Raw genomic sequence first — 17,854 nt, forward strand, 5'->3', positions numbered from 1 at the left:
AGGAGGAGTCAGTCGCCTTGCCTTCTTTGCTCCCAGGAGAAGAAAAGCCCAAGTTCCAACCCCACAAAGCCAGTTACATCCCAAATCAGATGAGATGGCTTCCAAACAGCCAACAAGCATTTATTAGACACCTGCAGAATGCCAGATACTCCAGGGTCTCATTCATTTTTAAATCTAGGACACTACAAATTAGAAGCAACTAAGTTTGTCCCCTAAGTTGGGGGCAAACATACTGAACAAATACAGCTTATTCCCAAAGTCTCTGGGCTAAGATTCAACATGCATTGAGACCCTGGGGACACCCTGTACGAGCCAAGGTTTCCTAATAATTGTGGGGATCCCAAAGTGGGACTGGCCTAAGTAAAGAGATTCTGAATTATCAATAAATAAATGAGTTTTCAAGTGGTCAATCAATCACACATTCATTAAACATGAGCACCAGGCAAGGCCCTTGGGACTCAATGAAAAACAATACCATTGTCTCCACCCTCCAGGGGCTGACATTATAATGGGAGATAACATGGTAACAAGCCCATGTAGAAGTTGAACCCAAGGTATCCAGGGAGCGAGAACTGCTTCAGTCATGGAGACTGCTAGGGCCAGGAGGCTTTTGTTAGAATTACAACAGAGCAAATTCCTGCCCCCGTGAGGATGTCCGAAGTTCCTGTCCAGGGGGAGATTCTCTATCTCCATGACCGTTAGAGATATAAAGCAAAATCTACAACGATGTAAGGGCTGACACGGCTGAGGTCCAGAGGACACACAGAGATATATAGATGGGTATATATCTATAGGGAGAGAGACAGACAAAAGGAGACCCAGAGAAAGGAAGGGCAGAATTCAGTCTGATGTCTTCCTCACCCTGAGCCCTACGCTGTTTCCTGCAGCCCCCAAAGGGTTTAATGACCCCTGTTCCTTCAGCCCATCCTTATGGGAGGAACCCAAGGCCTTCCCCACACAGGTTGCTCCCACATCTTTCCTAAATGAGATGCCCAGGAGTGCAGGCAGCTCTTCCCGCAGTCTGGGGTTGAGCTGGTGATGACCATGAAGGTCATCCTGGTGACTCACTGTTGACTCTGCCGATCCAAGCCAGTGGAGCAGAACAGAGTGCTGTATAATTGGGAACGGGAGATCTTCCAAAAAACACGCCTCTTCCAGTCCAGAGCTATGTTCGTATACTGACATTTAAACACAGGTACACCTAATCTTTAAGTCAAATTAACGAGCCTGGAATACACATACTCAGCTATTCAGAGCACTGCCAGCTGCCAATCTGTGGAGGACCGCCATCTTCTCCATCACAGACCAGGAAGAGGACATGACTTTTTCAAAGGAACACCACACAGGGAGAAACTGATGCTTCACCAAGACAGAAAAATCAAGGAGAAAATGTAAGAACGATCACAGGATCCCAGATTTGGAGCTGGGAGGAGGGACCTTAGAAGTACCCGGGTCCAAACCAAACTTTAAAGAGAAGGAAGCTGGCAGAGGTACTGACTTGCCTGGAGCATCCCAGATATTGGGCAGCACAGCTGGACCGGGCCCCAGCTTTCTCTTCCCAAACCCTGCCATTGCTCTAAAAATGGAATCTAGCCCCAGAGAGTCAAGAGGAGTCGAATGCTGAAGGTTTACAATACTTTCATTTACTTTTGCAAGTGAGTAATCACTGTTAGCATTATTAAAGCTGGTATTTATATGTTTCTTAAAAGTCTGCAAAGCACTTGGAAAATACATGCCATTTGGACCTCAAAACACCCCCGGAGAGAGAGAGAGCTCCTAGAGGCATCCTTATCCCCAATCTACAGACCAATCAATCAAGAGAAGAATTTAAGCACCTACTGAGTGCTAAGCACTGTGACAGTTATGGATAAAAAGCACAATGTAAGTTCTTGCCCTTAAGACAAACAGCATGTAGAGGGAAGTGAGGAAACTGAAGTCCAAGGAGTCCAGTTGCTGTCCAGGCTATCACACAGAGGGGAGTTTGAAGCCACAGGCCGAGAATCAGAAACAGAAACTCCAGTCTCACAAAAGGAGGGAAATCAGCTCGTTTGTAAAAGCAAAAAAAGTTTACCTGTTGCGGTATACATCAATTTACAGCATTCTAATGAGAATATTTTTTTTTTCCAAAAGTAAAATTAATTATTTACATTCTACCATAAAGCAACCATTGTTATAATCACAGTAATGTTCTTCTCACTTAGTTAAAAAAAGATGATTTTTTTTTACAGTCACCCCTAGAAGAGTTGATTCTCCCAAGTACATTTAAAAATAAAAAATATCCAAATTGAAAGTAACAGAAGATGGCCTTTTTCCTAAGACCTTTGTTTGTTTCCAGGAGTTGGACAATTTCTCCAAAGAAGGAAGGACAAAGGTCCCTTTTCCAAGGCCTGTCTTTTGCTGCACTCTGCTGGAACAGTCCCTCATTCTGCCAGACATCCCAGATGATCCAGAAAGAAAGGGCCCTTCGACAAGGAAAAACCGAAAGGCCTGCACATGGCTAAAGGAGCTTCATTTTCCATACCGCCCATCTGGATGGCTAATTGTGCATATCCTTTATCTCATTAAATGTCACCCAGTCTGAAAAGACACACACACCCCTTCTCCTTCGCCCAGCCCACACCACAATAAATGAAGATAGAAGCTAATAAATGTCTCCATCGTAATTAGGACTATTATTATCATTGCCGAATGTTTATTAGCAATCAATCAAGTCCCTGGTCTTTGCTCCTAGCTTTTCCTTTTGTTAACAGGTAGAAACTTATGCCTTCATCCTTTTAAAACTGCTCGTGTTTTCCCCATGTGTAACCCTGAAGGTTCAAGAGCTATTTGTTACGTCCCAAAATGAGGAGGACAATCTGTGATTGGTTGAGAGGAGGCATCTTCCCCATAGATCTGCAGCTTTTTACCCACCTCTCCTCACCCCAAAATCGCACCTGCAGTCAACGTTCTGACTGGAGTTCTTTCGGTGAAAAGAAAATCCAGTTGTCTCGGCCCAATACTGCACAAAACAGTGTCAGAGAGGAGTCAGTAACCCAGATGCAAGGGAAGAAATGGGGCGAACTTGTTTCACCACCTACTGAGGAAAAGCTTTCGCCCTCCACCTGCCCCGGGAGCCACCGGCCCCGATGCTGGAGCCGATCCCAGCACCCACAGAATGCGTCTCAATTTCTACTAATACCTGCTAACATTAGGGCTTGGTCTCTGTGCTTGGAAAGAAAAGGCCAGAGTGACCCCTTCTCAGACTTTATAACCCCGTAAATCTTCCCAAGAGCTTCCCAGGGAGAGCTTTCCATGGAATATTTCTTGTGCAAAGAATAACAGAGGCCTGGAAGCTCCCCAGGAGCCCAACCCAAGGAGAGGAAAGAGACTCCAGGGGCCGGGGAACAAATGTCTTCTGGGAGCAGGACTGCCCACCGAGGAGAGAATCCAACCCTGCCTTGGGGTACTGAGTGCTCGGCGGTATCACCAGGAGAAAAGGGACAAGAAAGCAGGAAAAGCAGAGATAAAGCCCCATCATTTCTGATGCCCGCCATCTTGCCTCCACCCACAAAGACACCCACCATGGCTCAGATATGCTCGTCTCAAACCCTCCATCGGCTGTGACCTCATTGCTCTCCCAAGAAGCTCCAGGGCTCCTCAAGGCCTCACAGGCCGGGGATTATGTCAGGCCCAGAGGCGCTGACACTGGAAAGGGCCACCTCATGGGGCATGTAGGAGGTCAAATGTCAGCGCACAAGTCCTTGGAGGCAGAACACCAACAGGCACTCCCACATGAGCTGCCTTATCACCCCGGGGGCATTTCCAGCCCTTGCCAGCCAGGCCACGACCTGCCTCCCCAACCCCAAGTCCATCCCTCGCCTCCCATAGCCAGCCAAATGGCTCTCTCCCTGTTGCTCGCTCCTATGGGTGTACAGGCCGTGCTTCGGGCCTGGAGGCCCACTCCCTCCTCACCCTCAGTGCTCCCGTCTCCCCATCACCTTGGATTTACTTAGCATACTTCACAGATTGATGCTAATGGGGTACCCTGTCTGGCCCCTCCCCATCTCCAATTTGCTGTCAAGGCCTGTATTCCCTAATTCTCCACCTCACCCCCAACCCATTGCAACAGCTGCTGAGAGATGGGTCAAGGGGCCACCCACCACAAGGCTCTCCCCCCTTCAGGCCATCTGTTCCCCCTCACCATCATGCTTCCAAAGCGCAGGCCTGACCACGACACCCCTACTCCATAAACAGCAGGGGCTCCCTGGCACCTCCAGGACACACTATGAAATCCTCCTTGTCCTTCAGACCTTCCTGGCTTTCTGCAGCCCGCACGGGCCTCCTCCCACCACTTAACCAAACTCTTCAGCTCCTGAGCCTGGCCACTTTCCCCAGCGGCCTCCCTACCCCAGCCCCAGCATGCTCTCCCCACTCAACTCCCCTCCCAGCTTCCTTCAGTCCCACCTAAAATCCCCCCTTCTGCAGGAAGCCTCCAACAGTCTCCCCTTAATCCCAGAGCCTTCCCTCTGCTTCTCATCTCTTTTGCCTCTCTCCCACTTGACCATGAGGTCCACGAGAGAAGGGGATGTCTTTCTTGTACCCGCTTTGTGCTGGGCACAATATCTGGCACATAGTTGGCACTCTGTAATCATTAACTACCTTAAGAGCAAGGATATTATCTTTGATTTCCCACAGTAGGCCTGGCACTTGGGTGACCAAGGAGGGAGGGAGGGAAAAAAGGAGGGAAGGAGGGAAGAAGGGAGAGGGGGGAAGAGAGAGACAGAGACAGAGAGACAGAGAAGGAAGACAGGGAGGGAAGGAGGAAGAAAGAAAGTGGCCTTTCATGGAACCCACATTTGCAAAAATGTTTGTGGCAGCCTTTTTGTAGTGGCCAGAAACTGGAAGATGAATGGATGTCCATCAATTGGAGAATGGTTGGGTAAATTATGGTATATGAATGTTATGGAATATTATTGTTCTATAAGAAATGACCAGCAGGATGATCTCAGAGAGGCCTGGAGAGACTTACAGGAACTGATGCTGAGTGACGTGAGCAGGACCAGGAGATCGTTGTACCCGGCAACAAGAAGACTATACGAGGATCAATTCTGACAGACGTGGCCCTCTTCAACACTGAGATGATTCAGGTCAGTTCCAATGATCTTGTGATGGAGAGAGCCATCTACACCCAGAGAGGGACGCTGGGAACTGAGTGGGGATTATAACATAGCATTTTTGCTCTTTTTGTTGTTGTTTGCTTGAATTTTATTTTCTTTCTCATTTTTTCTCTTTCTGATCTGATTTTTCTTGTACAGCAAGATAATAGTGTAAATAGGTATGCATATATTGGATTTAACTTATATTTTTAATATGTTTAACATATATTGGATTACTTGCCATCTAGGGGAGATGGGGGGGAGGGGGAAAATTGGAGCGCAAGGTTCTCCAAGGGTCAATGGTGAAAAATTAGCATTACATGTTTTGAAAATAAAAAGCTTCAATAAAAATTTTAAAAAGAAAAAAAGGAAATGGCCTTTGGTGACTCATCTCCACTAGGGGTCAGAAGCTGGGGGGTGAGGTCCGGACACGCCAGCCTCACACTTGGTCCCCAGGGAACGATTCTTCTCCTTGGGCAGGAGTAACTCCTTATCATCAAGGGGCGAAAAGAGATCTGTCCAACTTAAGTTACATCATCAGGGAAACTCACCAATGTCTTCATCAAGCAATCCTAACGGCAAACTATCAGCATCTCCCCTGCACGAACACAAAAGAATCCTACAAAATCAAGTCAATGAGGTATCGACCCGGGCTATCGGTTTATACAAAATGCTCATTGAGACAACTAGACATTAATACAGACAAACAGGCCTCCCACTCTCCAGAGCCTCCACATGGAGCTCAGCATCGCCTTGGGAAGGTACACAGCCAACCCTTCCTAGATGTTTCTGGCAGGCCACCAGCTCCGTCAGGGGGCTCCAGAAGGCCTCCTCATTTTATAGATGGGGAAACTGAGACTCAGAGGAGGGACTTGGTGCAGAACACACAAGGCAGGGAGCAGGGGACACGTGCTGAGCTCTCTACTGACAGGCCCTCCCCACGCCAGGAAAACAACATGAGCCTGAGTCAAATGAAACCAAATAAAGCAGTGAAAGGTGAAAGCTGGGGACGGCGCTGGCAGCGGGGAGCCCGGGGACAACGGCTCCATCAGTGCCCAGTGATTTTGTCCCTTCTTCCTCTGCTCCCTGCCCTGTCTCCTTCCTCTTCCTCCTCAAGAGCCAAGTTCATCCCTGCCCCAACGCCCAAGTGAATTCCCACAAACAAGCTCTAGGCTCTCTTTACTTTCTTTCATAGAATCCCCTTTCTAAATACATCATAATAGCATTATTTGGTTTTACAGAAAATCTTTAACAGTTTTCAATGAAAATATATTTTAATGTAAATGACACATGGTGCTTTGCATTTCTGTAAAATGCTTTATATCCATTACCCCATTTAACCCACAGAAGCACATATCATGTCTATTTTACAGATGAGAAAACTGAGTTATCAGAAAGGTTCAGAAGCTTGTATGTGTTCACGCAGCTAGTGAGTGATTCTCAGAGGTAAGATTTGCATCCAGGTCTCTCGCCCCTAAGCAAAAGACTCTCTTGCTTATATTATTTTCAAGAATAATATAATAACCAAGACAAAAGCAGAGGATTCCAGAATGAATCAGTATAAATAAGGTTATTTGGGCCAAAAGGAACTTTTTTTACCCTTAACAAGTTTAACATGTGCCTTAAAGTATACCAGTCCATTTCTTTTAATTACACAAAACATCCTTGACCTTGACTGTTCTTTTCCAGAGAATTTAGCCACCTTCACCTCCAACCACCGACTTCAATCGCCCTCTGCTCAGCCCTGTTCCTCTGAATGCCGTTAGGACCCTGGGATTCAGAGACAATTTTCAACTGAAATGATCTGCCCAATCTTGCCGATGAAACTGCTTGAGAACATTCTATTTCTTTTCTGTCATTAAAGGCACATCATGTAACTGGTTTTAGTTTTTCTCCCTTAAAAAATGGGGGAGGCCCCTAGGAGCTGATACAACGGCCAGTTCTGAATTCGATCTTTTCGGGGTGCCACCGAAAGACGTCCGATACAAAGGGAATCATTGTGTGCCCCGCAATTAAACAGGAAGACGGGTAACATGGCCAACCATTATGATAAATGGGGGGCTGCCTCTGTTTTCCTATCATGACTGTCACAAAGAGATAAGACGTCCACTTCCTTGGAATGGACTCGGAATGGTTTTCTGGTCACGTCTCTAACAGGACACCTGCGAGGACTCTCCCGCAAAAAGCCCGGACCCAGAACAAAAGCGAAATCCAATGTTGGGTTCCGGGCTGAGACATGTGAGTAAGCGTCCGCCCCTCCTGGATCAGCAGCCCCCAAGGCCGAGGCTGGTGCTTGGTTCAGTGTGGTCGATCAGAAAGATAAAACAGACCACTGCAAAAGAAGGCAGCACTGAGGAGAAGGCCCCAGCCCATTTATAAAAAATGCAAATGCCCCGGAGAGAAACTGCCAGATGGACACGAGAACTGGGACGTCTCAGACACTAATAGGCCTTTTCTTCACTCCGTGTGTGTGTCTCACTCATTAAACTGCCATTAGGGTCCCATGCCTCCATCTAAGAAGACTTAACTCCAATTACCAAGCAGTAACACTCACACTCCCCCGGCTCTTCTAAAAGCTAATCCAATCTCCCTGGGCCCCTCTAAGTGAGGCAGTGGGATGTGAGCACTCGGGAGACGCAGAAAACGAGACACTGCCACGGTCGGAACGCTACGTCCTCGGGCCTAAACGTTCTGCCAGTTCTAAGGTACGGAGGAAAGAGCAATGAATGTGCAGAGGACCCGGATTCAAGTCTCGGCTCTGCCTCAGTCCGCAGGTGTCTCTTTCAGCACAGCCATAACTCAAATGTTCCGCTAGCCCAGGGCTTTTAAACTTTTTCCACTAGAACCCTTTTTACTGGGGAAGTTTTTAAGCGACCCCAGGTATATAGTTATATAAAAGAGGTATCCAAGCCAAACATTTACTGGTAAGAAATCATGATTTTATGACCTCCACATTCAGTTACAAGACCCCTTGTGAGGTCACAAACCACAGTTTAAGAAGCTGGGCTAGAGCCCTCACTCACTTGCATTCAGGCTTTATAAATGTCTTACCTCCCTCTTGGTCATCTTGTGAGATAGCAAAACTGGGTAAAAAAGAAGGGGAAACGACTAAGGAAGCGAGAAACTGAAAAGTGACGTTTATAGGGAGCATTTCAATGTGAAAGCAGCCAATAAGTGGCCTATGGAGGCCAGACCATCTTACTCCCCCAAGCCTCCTCCCACGGGCCATCCCAGAAGTCAATCAGCATAGCCCAGTGGGGAGGGGGAGGGAATATTTTCCCCTCTTACCTTCCTCCTCACCCAACCCAGGTGGTCAGAGCCCATCCAAGCTGCCTGACTGCATCTATGAGTCCCTCTTAGGTAAGTCCAAAGTCCTGGATGCGGACCAATCAGGCCTATGTATGATCTGTTAAAGGGATATCCAGCCAATCAGGACAGATGTCTCTGACCCTTCTCCTACATGGAAACTGAACCAAAGAGACTAGATGTTTTGAGAAAACATCCCTAATTATGAACTACCACACTGGGGCAGCCCACACTTATATACATATAATCCCAAGATGACAAGTTCTCTATTTTGTGAGAAAAAGCAGAATCTCCCTCCCCACCCACTCACCATTTTCTTTTTTTTCTTTTTTTTCATTCTTTTTTTTTAACTATTTTTTAATTAATTTTTATAATTATAATATTTTCTTTGACAGTACATATGCATAGGTAATTTTTTTTTTTACAGACCCCAATGGCCTTTCTTGCTCCCTCCGGTGGAAGAGACCCTTCTCTAATGTCCACAAGAAAAAATAAACAAGCGGCAACCGTAGTAGCCCACTGACACTCCTCAGGCCACAGGCTCTCCCATCACTGGAAAGCATCCAAGCTTGCTAATGGCAAAATGGACAAAAACAGGTCCAATTTAACCCTGGGGTCCAAAAACCTCTCACAGCCGAAGCCTGCTGATCTGGAAGATCCTTCCCATGTAAACAAACAGGCTGGATGGAAATTTTCAGTACAGCAAAAGTAACAAATAGCAAATTCCAAACCACAAGGCCTCTCTTAAAATTTCCCTAATGCACTCTCAGATGCAGAAGAGAAAAGCCCAAGTACCCCCAGCACGAGCTATCGGCAGCTACATCACGTGTGTCATCCAACAAATGAGAGTTTTCCTTCACTGAGCCTTTTCCCAGGCCCTGCAACAGAGGGCCAGTGTCTGACTAAGATGGGCCGGGTAACTGAATCCCACCAACGTGCGGGCCACACTCTGAGGGAACGTCTCGCTTCCCTTCTCAGCTTACAGGGCCCACCGTAGGCAGCCCCGCTGCCAAGCCAACGCTCACCAAGAATTTAGAACATGAAGGGAATCGACCTTCCCCGGCTCTTCTGCCAAATGCAATAAACATTTGTCATTAGCCATTTGAAAGCAATGACAGTAATCTTCAATGGAAACCAAGAGACCAATTAGCTAAGTGTCCCCATCCTCAGGACTGCAGTCTGGAGAGCGAAGGCGGCACCCAGGGAACTTCCCAGCAGATGCGACAGTTGGGCTTAAATGGGCCGGGCCGTTTGAGTGCCACGGGGCAGAACGGCTGGATTAGGAGCCATGGGATGTCTGCACGTCCTCTGGAAGCATCCTGGTCTGGGCACTTCTGACTTACCCTGAAGAGACAGGATGCTGTAAGGCAATCCAGTGGACAACCAGCATCTACTAAGGGCCATTCTGTGCCAGGCGCTGAGCCAAGTGCTAAGGGTACAAACATAAGCCAGAAGAAGGGATCCCAACTTTGGGAGCTGACCTTGTGATGAAAAGTACCTTAAAGGGGGCTGAAGAAGGGGGCAAGGGGCTGGGGGTGAAAGGTGACCACACAGGGGCATAGAATCGCAGAAAGTCAGAAGCACAGATAGGGCCAGAATGGCGCCTGCCCAAAATGGAGGTCCCAAGAGGAACCCACTAATGGGTAAGAGTGGGAACAAGATATTCTGGGGAGAAGGTTCCTCAGAGCTCACGGGAGGTTCCAGGGTGAGGCTGACTGTCCTGATGAGGGAGGAAAGAGACTTAACAAGACATGTCACTATTACTTGGGCCCTTGGGGTATTTTCAAATTTTACTTATTGAACAGTCTGTGGAGGATCCAGGGATTAAGACAGAGATAAGACAGATAAGAATGGTCACCTGGTTCCCTTTTGTCTTTGTATGCCCAAAGTCTGGCACAGGACCCGGCACTTAAACTCCCCCTGATTAACTGACAAAGGATAAAGTAGCATAAGTGGGCTGCCATCTAGGCCAGTGGAGAAAATGCCCACATGGAGGAGAGCACAGACCCAGTGAATAAAGATGTATGATTCTGTGTCAAAATTGGCTTTTTTCCCCTATTATAGCATTAAAAACCTAACTGTATTAACAAAAATAAACCTTTATTTAAAACAGCACTTAAGTTCCACTTTACCAGAAAAAAAACAAAACCAAAACCAAAAAAGAAACCATTCTTAAAGCATCACAAAAGACACTGCCCACATCATCACAGGCCCAGCACCCAGGGCCTCCCCAAAGGCTAACTAGTCACCTTATCGCTATGTTACATATTCATTTCCTATATGAATTGTCTCCTCGAGCAGCAGGTAAACTCCTTGTCCTAGCAGACCAACTGAGTCTCCTGGGCCCATTTCTTTTTCTTTCTTTGCACTGGACCTGAGATCTCATTAGCGGCCCACTCCCACTTTGACCGATCCACAACTCAGGGTCTTACAAAGCTGCCTAGAGCAGTGGAGTGGCCCAGTCCAAACGTGTCAGAATCAGGATCTGAACACACATCTTCCTGACTCTGAGATCAGCTCCCTATCCACGAGGGCCACTGGTTGAGTTCTCGTCCAATTAGCCAATTCTGTGCCACAAAGGTTCCTTTTATGTCAGCTCTGTCTTCTCCATCCCTTCCTATCCATAAAACATCACTAGCATTTTCACTTCAAAATGTTTCATTCAGGAAAAGTCAAACTAAAATATTCCTGATGTCATTTGTTTTCCTGTAAGTGACTGATCTTTCTGAATAATAACCAGAATTAATCCCAGACTGCATCAATCTTAAGCTCCTTTTATGTTGTAAGTGACTGTCAAACAGCAGCAAGTACATGCAATGAAAAACAGGAAACAAGTTTCATGAGAATTCCAAGTTCTATTTCCTCTAAAATTTCTCCAGTACTTCTCAATGGCATTTTTCCATAGTGTCCATTATAAAGAAACATAATCCTGCTTCTATATGGTCGTTCTCAATTATTCATTTCCTATGGCAGGAGTTATACTTTCAGTTCTGAATCAGGGAAATTATTTAACCCAATGAAATATAAATCACAGGTCTGAGAACCCTATGGAATTTTAACTTTTCGTTCAAGGAGGTTTAAGTCTGGAAAATAAAAATGAGCAAACTACTCCAGGATTTTAATAATCTGTCCTGGAGAGAAAGATGGCGGCAACCCACTGGTCCACTTAACAGCCAGCCCACGACGGGGTTGTTGCTGCCTTACTAGGTGGTGATGGAGACGAGTCAATGACATTCATCATAACAGATGGGGAATTTAAAAGAGTTCAAAGGTCACTGCGTTCTCACACAAATCAAACAGGGAAATCTTGGCCACAGTGGGAGGGGACAGGTCAAAGCAGGTCTTGACTTCCAGTTATTCTATGAATCAGATGTTTGGAGAGTAACCAAGGAATGGCAAGCATTAGAATCAAATTGTCAAAGATGACCAAAATGGGAAAAATCATTATCAGAAGGGACAGGGAGAGATAAGGGCATGAATACGCTACTGGGGATGGACGTGAGGGGAACAACCTGTGAACTAATAAACTATTTTGGACTTATTTTAGAATTTTTCAATTCAAATGACTAAATCATTCAAGCCTTTTGACCTAGACTTCTGACTACTGGGAATATGCCTCAAGGAAATCAAAAGACAGAAACAACGGTTTGACCAAAGTCTTTGTAGGGGCATTATGTATGGTAGCTGATGATTAGAGCATGGCTGAAAAAAATCTACAGTATATGGATTACTGGAATATTATTGTGCAATAAAAAATAATATGAGGAATTCTGAGAAACCTAGTAAGAGTTAGATGAACAAAGCCTGAAATAAATGAGCAGAATCAAAAGATCAAGGTATGGAATGAATACAGTGAGTTAAATTGTTCATTTAAGAGAAGTCTAACTATAAGAAAGTGAAAAATCTGTTGAGTGATTTGGAAAGCAGGGAGTGAAATTTATTCCCTCCTTATGAAAAAGAGGAAGGAGTATATAGTAAGATATACTGATGACTATGAGGTCAGATGAGGTCACTGTACTGAATGGTGGTTTGGGGGTGCTCATTTGACTGTGTCACTAAGGAGAGGCAATCAGTAAGAAATAGGAAGCCCATGGGAGTTTCTTTCTTTGCCTGTTTTCTGAGGAGTGACCAAAATATAAAGAATTATTATATAAAATAGGCATTGACAAAAACTTGTCTTGTTTTTCTTGCACCCTCTCTAACTCAAACTGAACACAGCCCCAAATGTAGCCTCAGCAGGGGAAGATACAAAGCATCCAAAGCCTTCCTCTTCTTGGAAGTGCGGCCCAATATCACATCAGCGCTTTTGGCTCAATGTAACCATGAAATCCTAGGCCAAGGATGCCTCACGTCATGGCCGCCGTCCCAACAACCGGAGGGTATGGGGCAAACTCTTGGCAGGTTCTGCCAGGCTAAAGGAATTCAGATAGGGCCAGGTGAGGGTCTGGGTCTGTGCTAGAAGCGCCCTAGGCACTGGGGAAGCAATAAAAGGCAACAACAGGAAGCCTTCCAAACAAATGGGGACCAAACGGGTGAATCTGGGGCCACACAGCCAGGAGAAAGGAGAAAATTTGACATTCAAACACAAGACTCAAAAGAAGCATAAAAAGGTAAACATGAAAGAGTAATCATAAGGGGTTCAATAAAGTTAAACTGTTGGCATTCTTATATGAGATGATGATACATGTAATTCCTAAGAACTTTTTATTATTAAGGCAATTAAAAAGGCATTTACATGGACAGAAGACATGGGATGAGTCAATTATGTTGAGATGATCTCCAAAAAAATGAAGAGATGAGAAAGAGGGCTGCACTGTGAGATGGAGAAAGGTAGAAGTAGAATAGAGAAATTTTTCTCACGTAAAATAAGCACTCAAGGAAGAGCTTTTACCTAAGAAAGGAAAATGAATGGGGGGGGGGATGTGCTTGAATCTTACTCTCATCAGAATTTGGTCAAAGAGTGAAGAATATATATTTATACTCAACTGAGTACAAAGATCTATCTTATCTAATAGGGAAAGAAGAGAAAAAGAAAAATAAGAGAAAGAAAGCAAGGGAGCTCAGGATGGAGTAGGGGAATAGTGACAAAAAGGAGAGTACTTTAGGGAAGACACTGGTCAGAAGTAACATAGACTTTTTTTATAGCTTTTTATTTACAAGATAGATGCATGGGTAATTTTTCAGCATTGACCCTGGCAAAACTTTCTGTTCCAACTTTTCCCCTCCTTCCCCCCACGCCCTCCCCTAGATGGCAAGTAGACCAATACAAGTAACATAGACTTTTAAGGAGGAACCGGATAAAAAGAGAGAAACAAGGCTAAACAGAAGAAAATGAGATGAAGAGAAATATAGAGTAATCATAACTAAATGTGAATGGAATAAGCTCACTCGTAAAAGGGAAGCAGATAGCAGAATGGATTAGAAACAAGAATCTAGCAATATGATACTTACAGGAAGCACACTTGAATCAGAAAGGCACACAGAGAGATGAAATAAAAGGCTGGAACAGAATTTATTATGCTTCAATTGAAGTCGAAAAGGCAAAGTAGCAATCATGATCATAGGCAAAACAAAAATTGACCTAATTAAAAAAACATAATCATGAAAACTATATTGTGCTTAAAAAGTACTGTGAATAATGAAGTAATATCAAAAACAGCAAGTTTCTCTGCTAAGGGACTCATTTCTCAAATATGTAGGAAATTAAGTCAAATGTACAAAAACAAGAGCCATTCCCAATTAATAGGATGGTCAAAGGATAGGAAATGGCATTTTTAAGCAGAAGAAATCAAAGTTATTGTTCATATTAAAAATGTCCTAACTCACAACTCATTAGAGAAATACAAATTAAAACAATTATGAGGTGATCAGTTCTTGAGAGATGTGGAAGAATAGGCACCTTAGTGCACGGTTAGTAATGTGAAATGTTTCAACCATTTGCAGCAGAATTCCAAACTATGGCCAAAAGGGTAAAAAACTGAGTATCCGCTTTGATCAAGAAATACCACTACTAAGTCTATTTCCCAAAGAATCAAAGAAAAATGAAAAAGGCTTATATGTACAAAAGTATTTAAAGCCACTCTTTTTGTGGTGGAAAATAATTGGAAACTATGGAGATGCTCATCAGTTGGGAAATGGCTGAACAAGTTACAGTGTATGATTGTGATGGAATACTCTTGTGTTAAGGGCAAATATATTATTATTATTATTATTATTAATTATTAATTATAAAATATAAAAATTATTGCTTATAGCTACTTTGCCTATAGATGCAAAGTGAAGTAAGACAAACCAACGAAGGTTGTAACGCTGATCAACTTGAAAGACTTGGCCATTCTGATCAATACAACAATCCAAAACAATTCTAAATGACTCATGATAAAAAAAACTGCTAACTACCTCGAGAACTCCAAGCGCAAAAAAGTATAATTTTCTTGCCTTCTTTATTTTTGTTTTTTGCAATATGGCTGATATGGAAATACATTTTGCATGATTTCATGTACATAATTAATTGATGTCAATTTACTTGCTTTTTAGTTGCGTGGGAGGTGGGTGGGAGGAAAGGGACTTGGAATTCAAAATCTGAAAAGAAAAGAAGGTTAAAACAACTAATAAATTTTGAAAACACCCGAAAGAAACACAGACTGTCTACAAAAATTAATTTAATTGCTGGTACTCTTAATTTGATTTCTTTGGCCAAATACCAAAAAGTCTATGCCCTACTAAAAGAATTCAACTCCATCTTAATGACATTCTTGTGAAAAATAAAACCAGAAGATGAAAAGAAGCTATAGCTAAGGGGAACGTAGTTAGCAGTGGGACTTCACTACCTACCCACAGCCTTCCATGAGGCCTTCCTGGACTCTGCAACTGCCAATAGTCCCTTTCCCCAGCATTACTACTTACCCGGGTTAATACATCTTCTCTCCCTCACTGGACCAGAAATCCTTTGAAGCAAAGAATCTCATTTTAAAAATTTGAATCTCCAGAATTATAACAGGCATAAATTGCTGAACTGAACTGAATTTCAAAAGGCCATCCTCCTTGGTTGTGTTAATGATACACAAGAGTAATGGACCTGCAAATAAGGACATTTCGCTTGTGATCCAATCCGCTGGTGCTAATCTGCCAGAGAAGACTTAGAAAAGAAGTTCTACAAAGCCCCCAATGAGGCAAATTCCTGAGGGGCTGCATGAATGCACTGCTACCCCGAGACTTCCACATGAAGGTCAGTGGACCAGAAAAGGTACTTGGGACAAGGAGGGCCAAGGCTGGATCCTGGTTCTATGTGACCTACATCTCTGTTTCTTCGCGTATAAAATGAGGGATATGACCTCGAAGGTCCCTTGACTCTAAGCTCTTATGTCAGAAAATATGGCTCAGAATTAATTAGGAAGGTAAGGGGCCCAAGTTTTGAAGACAACTCAGCTGGCCAACATACTTTCTTCAAACAGTGAGTCAGGAGACATTGAGCGTGGCAGGAACAGAAGCACGAGCTAAGAAATGACTAGTTAAGTGGATGGGATTGACTTCAGGATTAGTTGTCCATCTGCAGCCACATTAGCCTCTGGGTAGGGCCAAAGTCAAAAGCAACATGCGGTGAGACAGGTACAGATGGGAAGAGACTGGAGGCCATCTAGACAAGCTGGGGATTGTTTGAAATGAGAAATGAAAGAATGCAAAAACAGTGTTCCTGATAGCCACCTTTTCCCAGAGAAATTTAACCAATGGAAAAGAATTATCATGATGTGGGGGGGAAAACCCACTTCACTCAGCAAACATTCAATGGACTTCTTGCCATGTGGAAAGACATGGTGGCCAAGGGCGATACCACGGGAATACAACATGGCTCTTTAGCAACAGTGACATCTGCTAAAAGCACACTCTAGGGTCCTCTCAGGGAAAACCATAAAGAACTAACACAGCCAGGTGGGTATGGACCCCCGAGCAAACGTCCACCTCAGCTGTCCAGAGCTTGGCTTTCTGGCCCCATCACGTCCTGGGCATGGAACCAGGGAACAAAAGATTAAAAAAACGCAGCCCGAAAAGCACCACAAAAACCAGGAGGCCCGACCCATGCACTCGTCACCCTCACTCTGTGGCTGGCCCTGTAGGCCGAGCACCAAGCTCAGGGAAGGGGAGCGACGAGGGCCAAAGCCACAAGCCGGGCCCTCACTGCACCCCTTTGTCAATGTGGGGGGGAATAAATTAGGGAAACCCCCTTGAAGAAGGCCATGTTTGAGCTCAGCCATAAAGTGCAATAAAATCCCGTAGATTGGAGATAAAGAGGAAGGACAGTCTGGGTAGTAAAAAGCAGCTTCAAAGGGGGAAATGACACCCAAGCATGCTCTTGCACATTCACATTCACACACACACATACACTTACACACACATACATACATTTACACACGCACACACACTCTTTCCAGCTCGAAGAACAGAACTTTAGCTCTCACAACCACACCAAAGAAAAGCACTTTCATCGACTACTCTCTGGCTTTACGACACTGGCCCGGCTTGGTCCAGAACACGCCTCCCCAGCCACTTCTCCCCTCTAAGAACCTGAGGGTCAGCATCCAGGGCCTGTTTTACTGCTTGAACTTTGACTTCCAGAACTTAACCTGGAGCCCAGCATATGGTAAATGCTTAACAAGTACTTCTCCTTCTCCTCTCTGAATATTTTATGCTGCTATATAAAAAGTTAAAATTAAAATGCAAAAACAAACAAAAATGCGTCACTTTGTCTAATATTAAGGATGACCATTTCTCCAACCTCCACCCCCCCCCTTGCTCCTTGGGGAGCTCTCCCTAAGTGTTACCTCAACCTTGGGGCAGTCTGCCCACAGGGCAAGGGATGCCCGGACAGTCTGAGCATCCCTCTGAGCCACGTGCCTGTGATGGCATTAGCTTTGGGTCTTTCCAGCCCCTCCCCGGGTCACTCAGCACATTCTGCCTACATGTGCTCACCTCCCCCATCACCAGCCAGGACCGACCCTAGATTTTTAAGGTCCAAGAGTGAAGGTGCTGGGTCACAGGCCACAGCCTCCAGCAGGGGGTCTAGCGGTACAATGATCACCCAACCCACATTTAACTAAATTAGATTCCGCGTCCTCAGTAGGAACTAGAATAACGAATGCAATCGATTGTTCCGCAGAGTCCTGATACAACACAACAGATCCACCTGCTCACTGGACCAGGGCTGCCAGGAGAGGGAGGCGTGAGCAGCAGTATCCAGGGGGCTACGGGAGTACCCAGTGACCACTAGGAGCACTCTCCAAGAGGGATGAGAAGAATGGCAGTTAAAGTCATGGCAGCATCACCTTGGAAAGAGAGGGCCAACTTGTGGGGGTTGGGAGAGATGGGGAAAGTTGTTTGTGTTTTTTCAAGCAGATCTGGGATTTCACCAGTGTCAG

General features: G+C 44.9%; 1 protein-coding gene and 1 long non-coding RNA gene across 6 annotated transcripts in view; one reads left to right on the plus strand and one right to left on the minus strand.

Moving 5' to 3' along the window:
- The window catches only part of BBS9 (Bardet-Biedl syndrome 9), a 300,830-nt gene that overhangs the window by 137,326 nt on the left and 145,650 nt on the right, over positions 1-17,854 (minus strand). The window lies entirely within an intron of this gene.
- LOC141551997 (uncharacterized) lies at positions 8,157-10,482 on the plus strand. Its single transcript, XR_012485031.1, has 2 exons — positions 8,157-8,495; positions 8,869-10,482. It is a non-coding gene; the product is annotated as an uncharacterized LOC141551997 (long non-coding RNA).

Source organism: Sminthopsis crassicaudata, chromosome 1 (assembly GCF_048593235.1).
Source record: "Sminthopsis crassicaudata isolate SCR6 chromosome 1, ASM4859323v1, whole genome shotgun sequence".
Taxonomy (NCBI): Eukaryota; Metazoa; Chordata; class Mammalia; order Dasyuromorphia; family Dasyuridae; genus Sminthopsis; species Sminthopsis crassicaudata.